General features: G+C 38.9%; 1 protein-coding gene and 1 non-coding gene across 4 annotated transcripts in view; one reads left to right on the top strand and one right to left on the bottom strand.

The window, feature by feature from the left end:
* Csnka2ip (casein kinase 2 subunit alpha' interacting protein) overlaps positions 1-20,323 on the bottom strand; it is a 126,078-nt gene that overhangs the window by 31,610 nt on the left and 74,145 nt on the right. The window contains exon 2 of one of the 3 annotated variants that reach the window (XM_039088758.2): positions 416-570. The exons of 1 other annotated variant lie outside the window; for it this stretch is intronic. The gene's annotated coding sequence lies outside the window, so the exon portion shown is untranslated. The remainder of the gene's footprint in view (positions 1-415; positions 571-20,323) is intronic. One more of the 3 variants, NM_001398858.1, reaches the window with a different exon arrangement.
* On the top strand, positions 1,167-1,270 carry LOC120095814 (U6 spliceosomal RNA). Its single transcript, XR_005491578.1, has one exon. It is a non-coding gene; the product is annotated as a U6 spliceosomal RNA (small nuclear RNA).

The raw sequence follows: 20,323 nt of genomic DNA on the forward strand, positions 1-20,323 counted from the left end.
CATGTTGATATGCATCAAGCAAATATTCAATCTGCACCCATTACATAACAGACTCAGTGGTTGCCACTGGATAGTAGGGCAGAAAGTCTGACACCTGGGATTCTTCTTACAGATGTGGTGATTTCTGCTCAACTCCTAAATGAAACCTAATATTTAACCTAACCGCATCTAGATTTACTTAGAAGTAGTTATCCGCCATCATAAAATTAATTATTTTAAAGGTCTATTTTATGTTTAAAAGCTGATAACGTTAAATTTGTTGGTCAAAGTTTGCATGTTGGAAGAAAACTACATCAGCTATCAGTCACAGAGCAATCTACAAACACGTATTACCATTTGTAGAAAACAAAAAGTTAAGGAACTAAATTGAGCTTAGTAATTTGTGCTATGAAAATTTATAAGAAAACATGCAGACCCTCTGCAGAAATGACTCCTAGGATAGTGTCTGCTAAAAGTTGTCCTTACAAATAAGCTCACAGCACAGTGAGGAGCAATTCCAGATGGCTGCTGGGAGTGGTGCTTTGTTGCTGGAGTTTGATTTCTTGATCATAGGAGGCAAGTGCAGTCTTTCTAAAAAATAAAAATTGTTTTTAACTATTGAAAACATGAACTGAAGTCAAACCAACTGAAGGGAGATTTTACACAAGGCTGCAGCCTCAAGGCAGAGGTGCCCTGAAGGTTTGCATAGCTCAGACAATAGAAGTCTACTGCATAAGAATCCCCATCTCAGTGCTGAAACTTGGGATTAGTACAGTTTCTTAAAATTTCTTAGTCTATATCAGATATTTTGAATATTTTTCTACTTTAATTTTGAATTTTTTTTCTGCTATAGTCATAAGAGATTATTTCTCACTGAAAAAAAACACAAGTTAGAATAATGTTTAGATTCGACAGGTTTATACAAAAGACATAGAGCAAGCCAGGTAGATCCAATATTACAAAAACAAGTAAAATGACCTAAAAGATGGTTTTCTGAAACATGAAAAAATGGAGGATACACAATAGGCTCTAAATGTATCTCACAGATCTCTACAATTTGTGTTCTCTGTAAACATTCACCTCAGTGCTTAAATTTGTGATTTAATACAGTTTATTTAGATTCAACACAATCCACATCAAAATTCCAACGCGATTTTTCAAAGACATGTAAAGAGAACTTCTCCCAGACTTGCTTCCACACACATACACTAAAATTGGAACGAAACAGAGAAGATAAGCATGGCCCCTGCTCAAGGATGACATGCAAATTCGTGAAGCGTCCCATATTTTTAATCGTCTTGGCAACAAAACAAAGAGAAGAAAAGCACACAAACATAATCTCACATCCAAATATGAATATAACCAGAAGCAATAATCACTATTCCTTAATATCTCTCAACATCAATGGCCTCAACTCCCCAATAAAAAGACATAGATTAACAAACTGGATACGCAATGAGGACCCCGAATTCTGCTGCCTACAGGAAACACACCTCAGAGACAAAGACAGACACTACCTCAGAGTGAAAGGCTGGAAAACAAATTTCCAAGCAAATGGTCGGAAGAAGCAAGCTGGAGTAGTCATTCTAATATCGAATAAAATCAATTTTCAACTAAAAGTCATCAAAAAAGATAAGGAAGGACACTTCATATTCATCAAAGGAAAAATCCACCAAGATGAATTCTCAATCCTAAATATCTATGCTCCAAATACAAGGGCACCTACATACATAAAGGAAACCTTACTAAACCTCAAAACACACATTGCACCTCACATAATAAAAGTAGGAGATTTCAACACCCCACTCTCATCAATGGACAGAACATGGAAATGGAAATTAAACAAAGACGTACACAGGCTGAGAGAAGTCATGAACCAAATGGACTTAACAAATATTTATATAACATTCTATCCTAAAACAAAAGGATATACCTTCTTCTCACCACCTCATGGTACTTTCTCCAAAATTGACCATCTAATTGGTCATAAAACAGGCCTCAACGGATAGAGAATGATAGAAATAATCCCATGCGTCTTGTCAAACGACCAAGGGCTAAAGCTGGTCTTCAATAATAATAAGGGAAGAATGCCCACATATACATGGAAGTTGAAAAATGCTCTACTCAGTGATAACCTGGTCAAGGAAGAAAGAAAGAAAGAGAGAGAGAGAGAGAGAGAGAGAGAGAGAGAGAGAGAGAGAGAAATTAAAGACTTCTTAGAATTTAATGAACATGAAGGTACAACATACCCAAACTTATGGGACACAATGAAAGTTGTGCTAAGAGGAAAACTCATAGCTCTGAGTGCCTGCATAAAGAAACAGGAGAGAGCATATGTCACCAGCTTGACAGCACACCCAGAAGCTTAGAACAAAAAGAAGCAAATACATCCAGGAGGAGTAGAAGGCAGAAAATAATCAAACTCAGAGCCGAAATCAACCAAGTAGAAACAAAAAGGACCATACAAAGAATCAACAGAACCAAAAGTTGGTTCTTTGACAAAATCAACAGGATAGATAAACCCTCAGCCAAACTAACGAGAGGACACAGAGAGTGTGTCCAAATTAACAAAATCAGAAATGGAAAGGGAGACATAACAACAGAATCAGAGGAAATTCAAAAAATCATCTGATCTTACTATAAAAGCCTATATTCAGCAAAACTTGAAAATCTGCAGGAAATGGACAATTTCCTAGACAGATACCAGGTACCGAAGTTAAATCAGGAACAGATAAACCAGTTAAACAACCCCATAACTCCTAAGGAAATAGAAGCAGTCATTAAAGGTCTCCCAACCAAAAAGAGCCCAGGTCCAGACGGGTTTAGTGCACAATTCTATTGGACCTTCATAGAAGACCTCATACCAAAAGTATCCAAACTATTCCACAAAATTGAAACAGGTGGAGCACTACCGAATTCCTTCTATGAAGCCACAATTACTCTTATACCTAAACCACACAAAGACCCAACAAAGAAAGAGAACTTCAGACCAATTTCCCTTATGAATATCGATGAAAAAATTCTCAATAAAATTCTGACAGACCGAATCCAAGAGCACACCAAAACAATCATCCACCATAATCAAGGAGGTTTCATCCCAGGCATGCAGAGATGGTTTAATATATGGAAAACCATCAACGTGATCCATTATATGAACAAACTGAAAGAACAAAACCACATGATCATTTCATTAGATGCTGAGAAAGCATTTGACAAAATTCAACACCCCTTCATGATAAAAGTCCTGGAAAGAATAGGAATTCAAGGCCCATACCTAAACATAGTAAAAGCCATATACAGCAAACCAGTTGCTAACATTAAACTAAATGGAGAGAAACTTGAAGCAATCCCACTAGACAAGGCTGCCCACTCTCTTCCTACTTATCCAATAAAGTTCTTGAAGTCCTAGCCAGAGCAATCAGACAACAAAAGGAGGTCAAGGGGATACAGATTGGAAAAGAAGAAGTCAAAATGTCACTATTTGCAGATGATATGATAGTATATTTAAGTGATCCCAAAAGTTCCACCAGAGAACTACTAAAGCTGATAAACACCTTCAGCAAAGTAGCTGGGTGTAAAATTAACTCAAATCAATAAGTAGCCTTCCTCTACACAAAAGAGAAACAAGCCGAGAAAGAAATTAGGGAAAGGACACCCTTCATAATAGACCCAAATAATATAAAGTACCTCGGTGTGACTTTAAGCAAGCAAATAAAATATCGGTACAATAAGAACTTCAAGCCTCTGAAGAAAGAAATTGAAGAAGACCTCAGAAGATGGAAAGATCTCCCATGCTCATGGATTGGCAGGATTAATATAGTAAAAATGGCCATTCTACCAAAAGGGATCTACAGATTCAATGCAATCCCCATCAAAATACCAATCCAATTCTTCAAAGAGTTAGACAGAAAAATTTGCAAATTCATCTGGAATAACAAAAAACCCAGGATAGCTAAAACTATCCTCAACAATAAAAGGACTTCAGGGGGAATCACTATCCCTGAACTCAAGCAGTATTCCAGAGCAATACTGATAAAAACTGCATGGTATTGGTACAGAGACAGACAGATAGACCAATGGAACAGAATTGAAGACCCAGAAATGAACCCACACACCTATGGGCACTTGATTTTTGACAAAGGAGCCAAAACTATCCAATGGAAAAAAGATAGCATTTTCAGCAAATGGTGCTGGTTCAACTGGAGGTCAACATGTAGAAGAATGAAGATCGATCCATGCTTATCACCCTTTACAAAGCTTAAGTCCAAGTGGATCAAGGACCTCCACATCAAACCAGACACACTCAAACTAATAGAAGAAAAACTAGGGAAGCATCTGGAACACATGGGCACTGGAAAAAATTTCCTGAAAAAACAGCAATGGCTTATGCTCTAAGATCAAGAATCAACAAATGGGATCTCATAAAACTGCAAAGCTTCTGTAAGGCTAAGGACACTGAGGTTAGGACAAAACGGCAACCAACATATTGGGAAAAGATCTTTACCAATCCTACAACAGATAGAGGCCTTATATCCAAAATATCCAAAGAACTCAAGAAGTTAGACCGCAGGGAGACAAATAACCCTATTAAAAAATGGGGTTCACACTGAACTGAGAACAGGACCCCCGTTGAAGGAATCAGAGAAAGAACTGGAAGAGCTTGAAGTGGCTCAAGACTCCATATGAACAACAATGCCAAGCAACCAGAGCTTCCAGGGACTAAGCCACTACCTAAAGACTATACATGGACTGACCCTGGACTCTGACCTCATAGGTAGCATTGAATATCCTAGTAAGATCATCAGTGTAAGTGGAAGCCCTGGGTCTGCTAAGACTGAACGTGATTGTTGGGGGGAGGGCGGCAATGGGGGGAGGATGGGGAGGGGAACACCCATATAGAAGGGGGTATGGATTAGGGGGCTGTTGGCCCGTAAACCGGGAAAGGGAATAACACTCGAAATGTAAATAAGAAATACTCAAATTAAAAAATAAAATAAAATAAAATAAAAAGAAAGGGTAAGTTTCACATAATGTAATTGCTTCTCCAGGTGAGATTTGTGGATTTTGGTTTGAGGCACATAATGCCGTTTATTTATAGTTGAGTGGGTTTCTCTGGTTACTGAAGAACATTCTTTTATGTTTTAGTGTGGCAAGACAAGGCATAGAATCCTGTTCATTTTATTTTTATATTAAACTCTAGTATGTGGAGTGGATATACATGTAGCAAAGTAACTTTTCAGTTTCAAGTGAAGGCATCACTGGTTTATTAAGACATGGTCACAAAGCTAATATTGTTGGGTGTTTTTCTCATTAAGATTAAAATCTCCTGGGACTGTGTACTCTTCTGGATGTCATGCAGGATCTATATTCTTCTCTCTCTTTTGTGTGAAGAGAGGAATAAATGTTAACAACAATAAGATTTAACTTAATAAAAGCCTAACCCCCCCCCAAATGGGGTTCAGAGCTAAACAAAGAATTCACAGCTGAGGAATGCCGAATGGCTGAGATACACCTAAAGAAATGTTCAACATCTTTAGTCATAAGGGAAATGCAAATCAAAACAACCCTGAGATTTCACCTCACACCAGTCAGAATGGCTTAGATCAAAAACTCAGGTGACAGCAAATGCTGGCGAGGATGTGGAGAAAGAGGAACATTCCTCCATTGTTGGTGGGATGGCAGACTGATACAACCATTCTGGAAATCAGTCTGGAGGTTGCTCAGAAAATTGGACATTGAACTGCCTGAGGATCCAGCTATACCTCTCTTGGGCATATACCCAAAAGATGCCCCAACATATAAAAAAGACATGTGTTCCACTATGTTCATAGCAGCCTTATTTATAATAGCCAGAACCTGGAAAGAACCCAGATGCCCTTCAACAGAGGAATGGATACAGAGAATGTGGTACATCTACACAATGGAATACTACTCAGCTATCAAAAACAATGCCTTTGTGAAATTCATAGTCAAATGGTTGGAACTGGAAAATATCATCCTGAGTGAGGTAACCCAATCACAGAAAAACACACACGGTATGCACTCATTGATAAGTGGCTATTAGCCCAAATGCTTGAATTACCCTAGATGCATAGAACACATGAAACTCAAGACAGATAATCAAAATGTGAATTCTTCACTCCTTCTTTAAAAGGGGAACAAGAATACCCTTGGCAGGGAATAGAGAGGCAAAGATTAAAACAGAGACAGAAGGAACCCCCATTCAGAGCCTGCCCCACATGTGGCCTATACATATACAGCCACCCAATTAGACGAGATGGATGAAGCAAAGAAGTGCAGGCAGATAGGAGTCGGATATAGATCTCTCCTGAGAGACACAGCCAGAATACAACAAATACAGAGGCGTATGCCAGCAGCAAACCACTGAACTGAGAACAGGACCCCCATTGAAGGAATCAGAGAAAGAACTGGAAATCTTGAAGGGGCTCGAGACCCCATATGAACAACAATGCCAAGCAACCAGAGCTTCCAGGGACTAAGCCACTACCTAAAGACTATACATGGACTGACCCTGGGCTCCAACCTCATAGGTAGCACTGAATTTCCTAGTAAGATCACCAGTGTAAGGGGAAGCCCTGGGTCCTGCTAAGACTGAACCCCCAGTGAATGTGATTGTTGGGGGGAGGGTGGCAATCGGGGGAGGATGGGGAGGGGCACACCCATATAGAAGGGGAAGGGAGGGATTAGGGGGATGTTGGCCTGGAAACCAGGAAAGAGAATAACACTCAAAATGTAAATAAGAAATACTCAAGGTAATAAAAAAAAAAAACAACGACTTCATGAAATTCTTAGGCAAATGGATAGAACTAGAAATTATCATCCTGAGTGAGGTAACCCAGTCACAAAAGAACACACATGGTGTACATTCACTGAGAAGTGGATATTAGCTCAAATTCTCAGAACACCCAAGGTACAACTCACAGACCATATGAAGCTCAAGAAGACAGAAGACCAAAATGTGGATGCTTATTAGAAGGGGGAACAAAATACAGGAGGTAAAGGGTGGGAGGGGCTTTGGAGGAAGAGAGGATGGGAGAGAAAAAAGGGGTACAGAATTAAGTATGAGAGGAGACAAGGATAATATACAGAGGGTCAGGAATTTGAACTGAGGTATGTAGCAATGGGGGATGTGGAACTGGGGGTAGTCACTTGAAAGTCCCAGATGCCAGGAAAGCAAGGACCTAACAAGGATGAGATTAGCTGAAATGCCCAACAAAGGGGAGGGAGAACCTGTAGAGACCATATTCAGAGGTTAGGCAAAGCCAATGATTGGGGGATGGGGCCACCTGCCCTTCCTAAAATTTTAACCCAGAATGGTTTCTGTCTAAAGGAAATAGCACGACAAATAATAGAGCAGAGACTGAAGGAAAGGCCATCCAAAGACTGCCCAACATGGGCATCCATCCCATATGTAGCTACCAAACCCAGTCACTATTGCTGATGCTAAGAAGTTCTTGCTGAGAGGAGCCTAATATGGAAGTCTCCTGAGAGGCTCTGTCAGAGCCTTACCAATACAGATGAGGATGCTTGCAGCTAATCATTGGACTGAGCATGCGGACCTCAATGGAAGAATTAGAGAAAAGACTGAAGGAGCTGAAGGATTTTACAACCCCATAGGAAGAACAACAATATCAACCAACCAGACCACCCTGAGCTCCCAGGTACTAAACCACCAACCCAAGAGTATACATGGGGGGACCATGGCTCCAGCTTCATATGAAGTAGAAGATGGCATTGTCTGGCATCAACGAGGGAGAGAAGCCCTTGGTCCTTTGATGGCTCCTTTCCCCAGTGTAGGGAATGCCAGGGTGTTGAGGTGGAAGTGGATGGGTGGGAGCAGGAGCATCCTCATAGAAGGAGGAGGAGGGGGTAGGGGGGACCTAGAAAGGGGAAAACATTTGAAATGTTAATATATAAAATATCCAATAAAATGCCAAAGTAAATGATAAAAATATATATATAAAAAACCAATGGTCAAAGTCCTTAGTCATCAGGAAATATGAATCAAACTGACCCTGAGATTCCATGTTATACCAATCAGAATGGCTAAGATCAAACACTCAAGTGACAGCACATGTTAGCAAGGATGTGGAGAAAGAAGAACACTCCTGCATTATTGGTGGGATTGCAAACTGGTACAACCATTCTAGAAATCAACCTGGAGGTTCCTCAGAAAATTGGAAATAGATCTGCCTGAAGACCCAGCTCTACCACTCTTGGACATATACCCAAAAGATGCCCCACCATAGCATACAGTAGGTGTTCACATGCTATAGGAATTAAATGAAAGTATACTTAATATATATTCTGCAGTCAGAAAACTATTAGTGCCTTAATTTTTGCGAAAGGATAATATGAAAATTATATCTCATTAGTCATAAATTTTGCACTGAAAAAACTTTATTTAAGTTAACTAAGAATAGAGGGCCACTAGAAATATGTGCTAGGAGAAAACCTTAAGTATATAGTACTAGCAAGAAAAAAGTGTCATTGAGTCTTTATTAACAAATGATAGGTTCAAGACAAGTGCCTGTTTATTAAGTTAAGCACTTATAGCCTATCCAGTTTGATTTAGAAACTGGATAGTTTTACCTCAATTAGAAACAGCAAGACATTGCTTCCGAATGTCAATAATGCTGTGTATAGCTGCAGTGACAACTCAAGTATGTATGTGATGTTTATGTTGTACTACAATGGTCAAGTTGTTGCAATTCCTGACTAAATATTGGAACCATCTAGGAGATATTGAAAAGCACTTGTATCTCTGGTTAAAATAACTAGAATGTCATGGTACAAAACTGGGCATGATGAGAATTTTTTTAAATATACTCTTTGGTGATATTGAGTCGATACAATTGCACTATACTGGCTTTACTCTCAGACACACATTCTTCATCACTCCTAGGGGCCTTTTGAGCATCCCAGGCATCAAAAAATGCTTTCATTTGCCTTAAAAAGAATATCAACCAACATTTAAAAAGACTGAATTGAGCCTTTAGGCAAAAAGTGGTTTTGCTGCTTCTTCTTTTATTACTAGAATTGATAATTTTCATAAAAATTCATCATTTTTCTCCATATTTAAAAGAAAACATTTTAAAACAAAAAGCCTTTCTACAAATAATATACAAATATTTAGTCCCCAATTACAATTAAAATTGTATTTGTTTTTCTTCATCTGGCCTCACTGAATGAAGCTATGCGGCTAGTTAAACCCTAATTTTATGATACTAAATGCTACTTAAGGATAGAGAAAGTCTCTGTCATGAACATACATTTGTATATGCACGCGTGCGCGCGCGCGCACACACACACACACACACACACACACACACACACACACACACTGACCTTCACTTCCCTGTAGACATTTGAAAGTTGTCATCAGTAGCATACTGACAGTCCTAATTATTAAAGTTACTCTTCTGTAGAGAGTACTTTAGAATAAGATGCCAACAGGCAGGCAATATGTTAACTGTGTGACAATCTTTTCTTTCAAAAATAAATGAAATTCTGAGAAATACTCCACCGGCTTTCATCAAAACGCCCTCAGCAGTCCAGTGACATTCCCATGGAATTACCAAAAAGTTCTCATATCATAAGGAATCCTAAACCACCAAGATGTATTTTATTATCATGTTCATTCAGGAAATTCCACGTAACTACAACTACAACTATAAAATGTTTTGTGTTCTGGTTTCTTATGTTTCATATAACTATATTTTTAGAAATTCTCAAATAATTTATGACATCATATACACACTGAAATTAAAACACTATAAATTTTAAAATGTTTCAAAAATATATTCCTTCTTCTCCCAAAAAGAACTATGCTTTAAAGTACTTTCTATAAGTGATATTACATTTATATCTCAATGTACCTGTCTAAATGCACAATAATTATTCTACTCAATTCTAAGTTAAGTATCTCATTTTCTAACATGGGCTTCTTTAGGTAGGAGAAAATGTCGAACAGAAGATTCACTGTCAAAAAGAGAAAAGCAAAGTTTAAATTGTTAGAAGAATCAAAAAGTTGCCAGGTACCCGGAAGCAAGTTTGGGATAAGTTTACAGTAAAGTAGTGAAGGAAACAAGTTGATCTAACTAGTTTTTGTTTCTTTGTGGTTTTTGGTTGGTTTGTTTGTTTTGTTTTGTTTTAATGAGGCTGACACTGGGTCTTTGCATGTGGCTCAATGAACAGCATGCTTGGCCAGCACATGCGAAGCCTTGGTTTGATTCCCCAGCGTTTCATAAAACAGGGTGAGAGTTGTACACCTATAACACTCAGCAGCTCTGGTGGTGGAAACATTGAAGGTTATCCTTCTATCCACACTAAGTTTGAAGCCAGATCTGCTACATGAAAGCTAGTTTTAACAATTAATGATTTTATATGAATCCTAGTCTTGTGATGGTGGTAGTTGTCCTGATTCAGTAGGGACCGTGCAAGAACTCACCACCTTTAAAAATGATATACATTCTCAGTCAGCTCCATTTGCCATGGGGGTGGCCAGCATTCGCTCAGACAAAGGGAAGCCCAAATTGAAACACTGGTTCCCTACCTCTGTCTTTCTAACCCACATACAGGCTGCCTTCCTAACCCAAGCAGGAGAATTAAATATTTGAGGTTTTTAATGCCATCCCTTTCAGCTTCCAAGGAAAGCTTCTGTTGGTCCAGATACTAAGAAGAAGGTGTAAGCACAAATCTTTATCTCAGAGGGCAGGGGCAGATTTCAGAAGGATAAATAATAAACATGAACTACTAACAAATGCAGCTATTTACTGTGTCAATAAACTAAATTGCCTCCATGTTTTTAGGTCATTGCATTCTCCTGTGTAGTTCAGGACAGAATATAAATTAAATGTTTACTAATCTTTAGGTCTACATCATGGGTCTTGTACTCAGAAACAAGGCCAGGTAGCTTTGGTCTTGTTTCCAAAAAAAAAAAGTGTTTAAGGTAAAGAATATTGAGTGGTTTATGTAACATTTAAAAGTGCGGTTTGTTTGGAAAAAAGTCTCTCTCTCTCTCTCTCTCTCTCTCTCTCTCTCTCTCTCTCTCTCATATACACACATACACACAGATACATACATACATACACACACACACACACACACACACACACACACAAACACTGTGGTATGCTAAATTATTTTCATGCCTCACTAGATCATGAGTTCATACAACAAATCTGTTAGCGTGGGACATTTAATAGAACAATACTCTTAATTTGTAAATAACAGTCAAAATGTCATTTTATTTTGATATTTTTTTTAAAATGAGCTTATTGACCATATTTTAACAAAATTTAGATGGGTGGACTAGTCTGTTTTTCATCCCCTTTGTGCTAGAAGCAGCACATAATGGAGAATCATATTCAGAAAGGTAAATTTTGAGCAGACAGTGAGGGAGTTCTGCAAACACCGAGGAACATACCATTGTAATCATCCCAGCTCAAAGTTAGAAGGCCATAATACTGATCTCTCACTACCACAATGGCGCTTAGATCTATTGATCTGTGGCTTGAAAGTTATACTCATGAGCATACAAGCAGCATTCAAATTCACAGAGCAAAGGTTACAAATAAAAGTAATAAAATAAAATAAAAGCTAGCATATTGTTTTATCCCCTTAGCCAAATGTCTGTCCATTTTTAGCACTTAGTTCAGATCTACTAGGAACCAAGGTAAGAATTGATGTCTGGGTCTCTGAATTCTGACAAAAAACTCACTTAAAGGTGTCCCAGAGGAACTGAAGCTGTAATGAGGGAAATGGTACCCTCTCAAGAGGTCACACCTGCCAAGACCATTTCCCCCCAGGTTGCTAGACTGGATGAAACACTATACCTCCACAATCTGGCTCTAGGACTCATAAAGCAGACTCAAGGCATTAACACAGCCCTGGAGATCAAATGACCTTTGCAAGGAATTATACCCAGAGTGCCTCACTGTTCTACAAGGATTAAATGAGATTATGTATGTCCAGGTTTGGCATAGTATAAATATCAAAGTGTTTCTCTTTCTCTCTTCCCCCACTTCTCTCCACTTTCTTTCATTTGGTGACCACAGCTCCCTTATTTAGACTTACCAGTTTATAAAGGGGAGAGAAAATGAAAATTGACAGAGTAAGTACCTTTTCTTTAAATGGCATTGTGATGAATGTTGAAATCAGCATTTAGAAAAGTCAGGCTGATCAAACCACATAACTCTCTGTCTCATAAAAGGTGCCCCGTACATTTTCATGTGCAGAATGCTTACCGAACATTCTTATTAAGCAACAGACTCCACTAAGTCTGATCCCCTGTGGCCTCTATGGCCTCAGTATCTGGATGTGTCTGTCTTCCTTGTTGGTTTTCTCTCTGTAATCTGCATTTTCCCACCTTTTGTAAGAGAGTGTTGGCTGCTATTTTTATTTTTGCTTGCTTATTTTTTGTTTGTTTCCTCATCACCAAGTGAAATAATAGTGATAATTTAGGGAGAAAGGGAAGAAAGTAAGGAAAAAACAACACCGTAAGACACTGTCCATAACTCTGCCTCTTAGAGATTGACTAAAGCAGTTAGGCTCTTTGGCTTTCTCTCCTTTTACCAGACTATAATTAAAGCATTTCTGTAGTTCTTTACAAAGTTAATGTACTGAGGGCTTTTTTGCAAGTGTTTACAGAAATATTGATTACAAAATCTTTGCATGCTTAAATTTTAATGAAACCAGTTTCCTAGGATATTTAAGGCATAATTTATTCACAAAGTCCTGTGGAGGCCCATGTTAATCATTTCTATTGGAATACTGTACTGAGAGCTGAGTATTCTCATCAATTCATTAGGCAAGATGAATTGTATAGCCGTTCCATTGAACTGCTGAATAACTGTATCAGCACCAAGACACAGGAATTAAAACAACCTCTACTCCAAATACAAGAAGTGCCAACTGTATAACACGCTACCTTTAAAGAATATGCTCTTGAAAATCCCTTGATAACTTGTTCGCATTAGATTTCCCAAGAGTTGCTAATACAAATTGTTAAACAATCGTCTCCACATACTACCTTTTTAGCAGCAGTTTAAGAGTGCTAGAGAGATGACTCAGTGGGTAAAGAACTTGAAGTGCAAGTATGAGGCTCATGGTTTGAATCCAGAGAATATTTGTAAATGCCAGAAGTTGTGTATATCCGCAATGCCAGTGTTTCTGTGGTGAGAAGGAAGACAGCAATACCCAAAAGCTTGCAGGACAGTCAGCATGTTATATGTGAGTGCAACCCACAAAAAACCCTGCCTCAAAAAAAGAAGATAGCAAGAACCCACATTCAGTTGTGCTCTGACAACTACACACATGTCATTGCACATCCATTTAGTATATATTTATCCAAATGCAGGAACATGAACACATACACATATGCACCAGAGGGGGAAAAGATTCAAACACATTACTGATAACTTCATATTTTTTTAGTTAAATAAGAAACACATTTATTGCCTAAAGTGTGAACTCTCAGAGCTAGCTTGTACCAAAAGTCAAAACAGACTGGCCTACTGTGGTGGTTTGAATAGGTGTGGCCTCCACTAGGCTCATGTGTTTGAAAGCTACCAGATGTAGATCTCTCCTGAGAGACACAGCCAGAATACAGCAAATACATAGGCGAATGCCAGCAGCAAACCACTGAACTGAGAATGGGACCCCCGTTGAAGGAATCAGAGAAAGGACTGGAAGAGCTTGAAGCGGCTCGAGACCCCATATGAACAACAATGCCAACCAACCAGAGCTTCCAGGGACTAAGTGACTACCCAAAGACTATACATGGACTGACCCTGGGCTCCAACCTCATAGGTAGCAATGAATAGCCTAGTAAGAGCACCAGTGGAAGGGGAAGCCCTTGGTCCTGCCAAGACTGAACCCCCAGTGAACGTGATTGTTGGGGGAGGCCAGTAATGGGGGAAGGATGGGGAGGGGAACACCTATAGAGAAGGGGAGGGAGAGGGGTTAGGGGGATGTTGGCCTGGAAACCAGGAAAGGGAATAACATTTGAAATTTAAAGAAGAAATACCCAAGTTAATAAAGATGGAGGGAGGAAAAAAAAGAAAAGAAAACTGGACCCATTGGGAATGGCACTATTAGGAGGTGTGGTCTTGATGGAGTTAGTGTGTCACTGTGGGGGCGGGCTTTGGGTTCTCCTAAGCTCCAGCTACTGAGAAAGACAGTCTCTTTCTGCTTACTTCCCATCAAGATGTGGAACTCTTAGGTCTTTCTCCAAGACCATGTCTGCCTGCATGCCACCATGCTGCTTGCCAAGAGTATAGTGGATTAAATCTCTTAAACTATAAGCCATCCCCAATTAAACATTTTCCTTTATAAGAGCTGTCATGATCATGCTATACTTTATAGCAATGAAACCTTAACTAAGACACATATTTTTTAATCCCTTAAAAAGTACTAATTTAACCAATCCATTGTAACAAAGGTAGCTGCAAAATAACAATTCAAAGATTTACTACACATCTCCATATTAGTTTCTTTTAGTTGTGATCAAATACCATGAATCTTATAGCAAAAGTTATTTATAGCAAAAGTAACTTATAGCAACAAGTAACTTATAGCAAAAGTTAGGGAGTCACAGCAGCAGGATGCTAGAGCAGAAATGGGGAAGTCACCTCTTCAGTCCCAAATATGAAGAAGAGACTAAACTGGAGGTGGGGTGAGGCTGTACATTCCCAAAGCCTACTCCTACCCCAGTAAGACTCCACCACTTAAATACTCCATAATCTCCGCAAGGTTCCGAGGGTGTCAGCAGTTGAAGTAAGGGCATTGATTGGCATATAATTTGGATTAATAAAGAATAGGATCCTATAACTTGGGATGAGAATGTGTGGAAGGATCCTGTTGAAGCTGAGAACTTAGAATTCTCAAGGATTTACCTCACCTGAGGAAATAGTACCCTCAGCCTCACCCCTTGAAATAATGCCTTTTTCATATGAAGAAATGAATCCTCATTGCCTGAGAAACCAGCAGTGACTTCGTCTGAAGAACAGGACAGGTTGATGTTCCTCAAGACCCACCAATAGTTGCCTCTAATCAGACTCAAGGCAAAACAGGCCCCAAGAGGGAAGGTACAGAGTGTAGTCCATGAGAATGTATGCTTCATTACTAAGGAGCTTGATGAGTTTTCTAATTCATTCAAACAGAAGTCTGGGGAATATGTATGGGAATGGATTTTAAGACTGTGGGATAATGGTAAAAGGAAAAAAAGTTTATTGTTATGGGCCCTCTGAGTAGATTCTGGGTTTAATATGGAAACTTGAATGTTTAAAAAAAGTATCAAATGTTTGTTTAAATGCTTGGCTGAAGCATTTATCAAATGTTGGCCTACTGAAAAGGAGGTGGAGATGCCTGGTATCCCTTGGATAGTGTTGATAAAGGGATTTTAAGGCTTGGGGAAATAGCAAGACTAGAGCACCACTAGCATTAATTGTGCCCCAAGGTAACAAGGGCAAGGTGGTAGCATTGAACTGCTAGAGGCCAGGTGATTGCAGTTACTATAATAAACAACTTAGACAAAACAACATTCATCATAACCTATTCCATAATGGCCAGCACAGGAGAGGTGAAATGTATAATGGAATGACTCTTATGGATCTTTGGTACCGGTTAATTACTCATAGTATTTCCAGGCATGAAATAGACAAGAACTCAACTGCATTTCTGTTTGCTCTGTATATGCAGAAAAATTCTCAAACAAATGAAAGAAAGGCGACATTGAATTGTACCAAAAGGCAATCTGGGCCAGTGAATCAATTTCCAGATTTGTACCAACTTGCACAGCCAGAATCCATTGAATGAAGTGATGACCAAGTTCCCCTGAGGAAGGACCTTGATAAGACACCTAAAAGTTTTGCTGTTAGCCTTTCTCCAGTTCTTTCCCAGAGAGGGTAACTGTACACTAGGAATAAGGAAATAATCAGACTTTCTTGGGTTTACTGGATACTGGTTCTAAATTGACGCTGATTCCAGATTCCCAAGGAATGTTGTGACCCTCCAGGTAAAGTAAGGGCTTTTGTAACCCCGGTGATGTCCAAGTCACAATAGGTTCCCAAATTCATCCTATGGTTATTTCTCCAGTTCCAGAATGTATAATTGGGATAGATATACTTAGAAGTTGGTATAACTCTCACATTTGTTCCCTGACCTGTGGAGTCAGGGCAATTATGGATGAAAAGGCTGAATGGAATCCTTTAGAGCTGCCTCTGCCAAAGAAAGGAGTGAATTAAAAATGGTATTATATTCCTGTATAGATTGAAGAAATGAAAAGCTTAAACCCAGGCAAGGAGACACACACAGAGGCAATCAGATCTGTGAGCTCAAAGCCAGCCTGGGACAGAGAAAATTCCAAGTAAAGAACAGCTTAGCTCCAGGTGTGGTGGTACATATCGTTAATGTGGGCCATACTGTCTGCTGGAGGCCTAGAGAAGGACAATGGAAGAAGGAAGGCTCACTCTTCTTCCCCTGCTTGCGCTTACTTGCCAGCACGTCTGTTGGAACCTACTTTGTCAGGACTCTAGCTTATACCAGCTGAAACACCTAGTCTCATGACACTGAGCAACTACTAGACTCCTGGACTTCCCAGTCACAGCTGCCCATTGTTGTGTTAGTTGGACTGTAGACAGTAAGTCATTCCAATAATTTCCCCAAATACATAAGGACATCCCATAAGTTATGTGACTCTAGAGAACCTGAATAATATACATACATATATAAATACATAAATGATAAATAAATAGAATGATAAACAAACCAATGATAGATATGACAGAATGTGTAGATATGTTAAAATGTATGGAAAGTTCAATGTTGCATGGATATCAATATCTAACATGGAAGAAAATAGCCTAAACCCAAAAGTAGAAATTCGAGATTTGTTCTGAACCATACAAACAACTGTATCTTTAAAATGTACTTCTTAGGTTTACTTTTACTATTTGACAAAGACTTGCATTTTATTATGGCATTCTTCAAAAGGAATTTGTGTCATACCTTTTGTCCATCACTTTCTTCCCCCCGCCCTCTGCCCTCCCACTGACGTCCCTTACAGTTCCATGTCACACACAGGTGGTCTTTTCCTTCATTCTTTTTGTCAACATCTGTTATAGTAACAAGCCTGACTTCATAGTTGTATCACTCTCACAAGCTCTTATTTATGAACACAGATCCATTCACAGTATCTACGTATGAGTGAGGACAGATCTTTGTGTTTTTGAGACAATCACCCCACTCACCATAATCTTTTCCAGTTCCATTCACTTCCCTTCAAATTTCCTATTTTCATTTTCAACACAGCTGACTAACATTCTTTTTTTTTATTAACTTGAGTATTTCTTATATACATTTCAAGTGTTATTCCCTTTCCCGGTTTCCGGGCAAACATCCCCCTAATCCCTCCCCCTCCCCTTCTTTATGGGTGTTCCCCTCCCCATCCTCCCCCCCCATTGCCGCCCTCCCCCCAACAGTCTAGTTCACTGGGGGTTCAGTCTTAGCAGGACCCAGGGCTTCCCCTTCCACTGGTGCTCTTACTAGGCTATTCATTGCTACCTATGAGGTCAGAGTCCAGGGTCAGTCCATGTATAGTCTTTAGGTAGTGGCTTAGTCCCTGGAAGCTCTGGTTGCTTGGCATTGTTGTACATATGGGGTCTGGAGCCCCTTCAAGCTCTTCCAGTTCTTTCTCTGATTCCTTCAACGGGGGTCCTATTCTCAGTTCAGTGGTATGCTGCTGGCATTCGCCTCCGTATTTGCTGTATTCTGGCTGTGTCTCTCAGGAGAGATCTACATCCGGCTCCTGTCGGCCTGCACTTCTTTGCTTCATCTATCTTGTCTAATTGGATGGCTGTATATGTGTGGGCCACATGTGGGGCAGGCTCTGAATGGGTGTTCCTTCTGTGTCTGTTTTAATCTTTGCCTCTCTATTCCCTGCCAAGGGTATTCTTGTTCCCCTTTTAAAGAAGGAGTGAAGCATTCACATTTTGATCATCTGTCTTGAGTTTCATTTGTTCTAGGCATCTAGGGTAATTCAAGCATTTGGGCTAATAGCCACTTATCAATGAGTGCATACCATGTGTGTTTTTCTGTGATTGGGTTACCTCACTCAGGATGATATTTTCCAGTTCCAACCATTTGCCTACGAATTTACAACATTCTATTATGTATGCTACATTTTCATTATCCATGTATACTTCTGTTTTCCTTCTATGGTGAAGCAATAAATATGGATGTCTAAATATTCCTGGAGTCAGATATAGAGCCTACGGGTATATACCCAAGAGTGCTATAGCATGGTCATTTGGTAGTTTTATTTTTAAATTTTTTGAGGATTCTCATCCTGATTTTCATAGTAGTTGTTCTAGTTTACACTGATGAGCAATCCCAATGAAATGCATTTTTAATCTGACTGTACTTTTAGCTTTTTTCCTCATTACTATTAGTAAGAAAAATTATATCATAATTATAATAAAAGATCAGTTTATAGGAGCTGTAGAGATGGCTCAGTGTTTAAGTGCATTGGCTGCTCTTCCAGAGGTCCTGAGTTCAATTCCCAGCAACCACACGGTGGCTCACAATCATCTGTAAGGAGATTCAATGCCTTCTTCTGGTGTGTCTGAAGAGAGCAACAGTGTACTCATAAAATAAATAATTATATTTTAAAAAATCAGTTAATACTTTCTTACAAATGGCATGAAACCAGTTCATTATTAATGGAACATAACTAAGTTCCCCATATAACATCATAAGTCTTAGTGTTTCAATCATAAACTATGTCTAATCCAACCAACAGTTAAATTAAGGAGTCATATTTTTACTGTCAGTGTTTTTTTTTTTGTTTTGTTTTTTTGTTTTTTTTTTTTTGTTTTTTTTTTTTTTTTTTGAGCTGGGGACCAAACTCAGGGACTTGCGCTTGCTAGGCAAGTGCTCTACCACTGAGCTAGATCCCCAACCCCTACTGTCAGTGTTAATAGCTCATAGACTCGCCATTTGTTTTACTGTTTCTCTAAACATGAGAAAAGTCTATTTCACAGATTAATTTTAGAGACTCAATACGTGTGTTTGAGAATTCATATTATTAATCAGCCATGAGACAAGAACTTGTTGTGAAGTTGAGGTCTTAGAACCAGGAGTGAATTTAATGGTGCCATTTGTAAATAGTTAAATTCCAGTTTGACTATCACAAAGAACAGCAGTAGTAAAGAATAGCGTTAAGAGTGGAAGTGCTATATTTTTAAGAACTAGTTTATATTCAACACCAAAGCACAGATTCTAAAGATGTTAAAGTCATGTCATAAGCAGTCAATCAGAAGATTTGGTCAGAGCCACAGAAGCCAAATTGCTTTTTAAAAAAAAAGAGAATTATGATTTACATAGGAACAGATGCACACACTATACACATAGACACACAAACAAACTCACACATACATATTCTCTCTCACACACACACATATACAATCCAGAAGCCACTGCAACCAGAGATTTTGATGAATACTAGATACCCGACCTTTATCTATAGTGCAAGTATAGATTGTCACAGACTTTAAGGATGGATTGTTTATAGCTATAGGAATGACTCACAGTGTGACAGAAAACCCCAAATTCTGTAGGGGGACATACCCTCAGGGTAGTCTAAGCTTGGGACCTTAATTACTCTGTCATCTGGATTTTTGTTCACCCAACTCAGGGTGACAACTTGGTCCATAAAGTGAAGCCTGTATGGTAATGATTATTTTCTTACAGTATTTGATTTTTTTCTATTAAATACTTTGGAATTGTTTGTTTGTTTGTTTGTTCTGACTTAGTTTGGATAGGTTTTCTCAGCAATGATCAGGTAAAAGGCCTCCCTAATTCAGACAGAGCCAGTGGCCCTAAGGGAACAAAATAATATGTCACTGATGCCTTTGCCACAGATGTTAGTGACTATCCCCGCTTTCATAGCATTCTATAGTAAAGAATGATTTAATACTGTATTGTTTCATTTCACAAATGACCCATAAAATGAGTATTGGATGTCCTTACAAATACTAAATACAAGGGCACCGAATTTACTGGAAAATGTGACAAAAATAGAAATCCAAGAAGGCGACCCTGGAACTAAATTTCTTGACTCTTAAATTATATTCAACTCAACCTGCTGGCAATCTGGTACACAGCTGCTGCGAGGTGAGCCCAGAACTTCACTTCACACTCTACAGAATAAAATGGTTTTTCTGCTTGCTTCATTTTGTATAATTAAGTACTGAGCATCCAGAGGGAGGAAAAAAAATCCGGTTTAGAGAAAATTTTCCCACATGACTTAATCCTAGACTTT

Source organism: Rattus norvegicus, chromosome 11, assembly GCF_036323735.1.
Source record: "Rattus norvegicus strain BN/NHsdMcwi chromosome 11, GRCr8, whole genome shotgun sequence".
Classification (NCBI taxonomy): domain Eukaryota; kingdom Metazoa; phylum Chordata; class Mammalia; order Rodentia; family Muridae; genus Rattus; species Rattus norvegicus.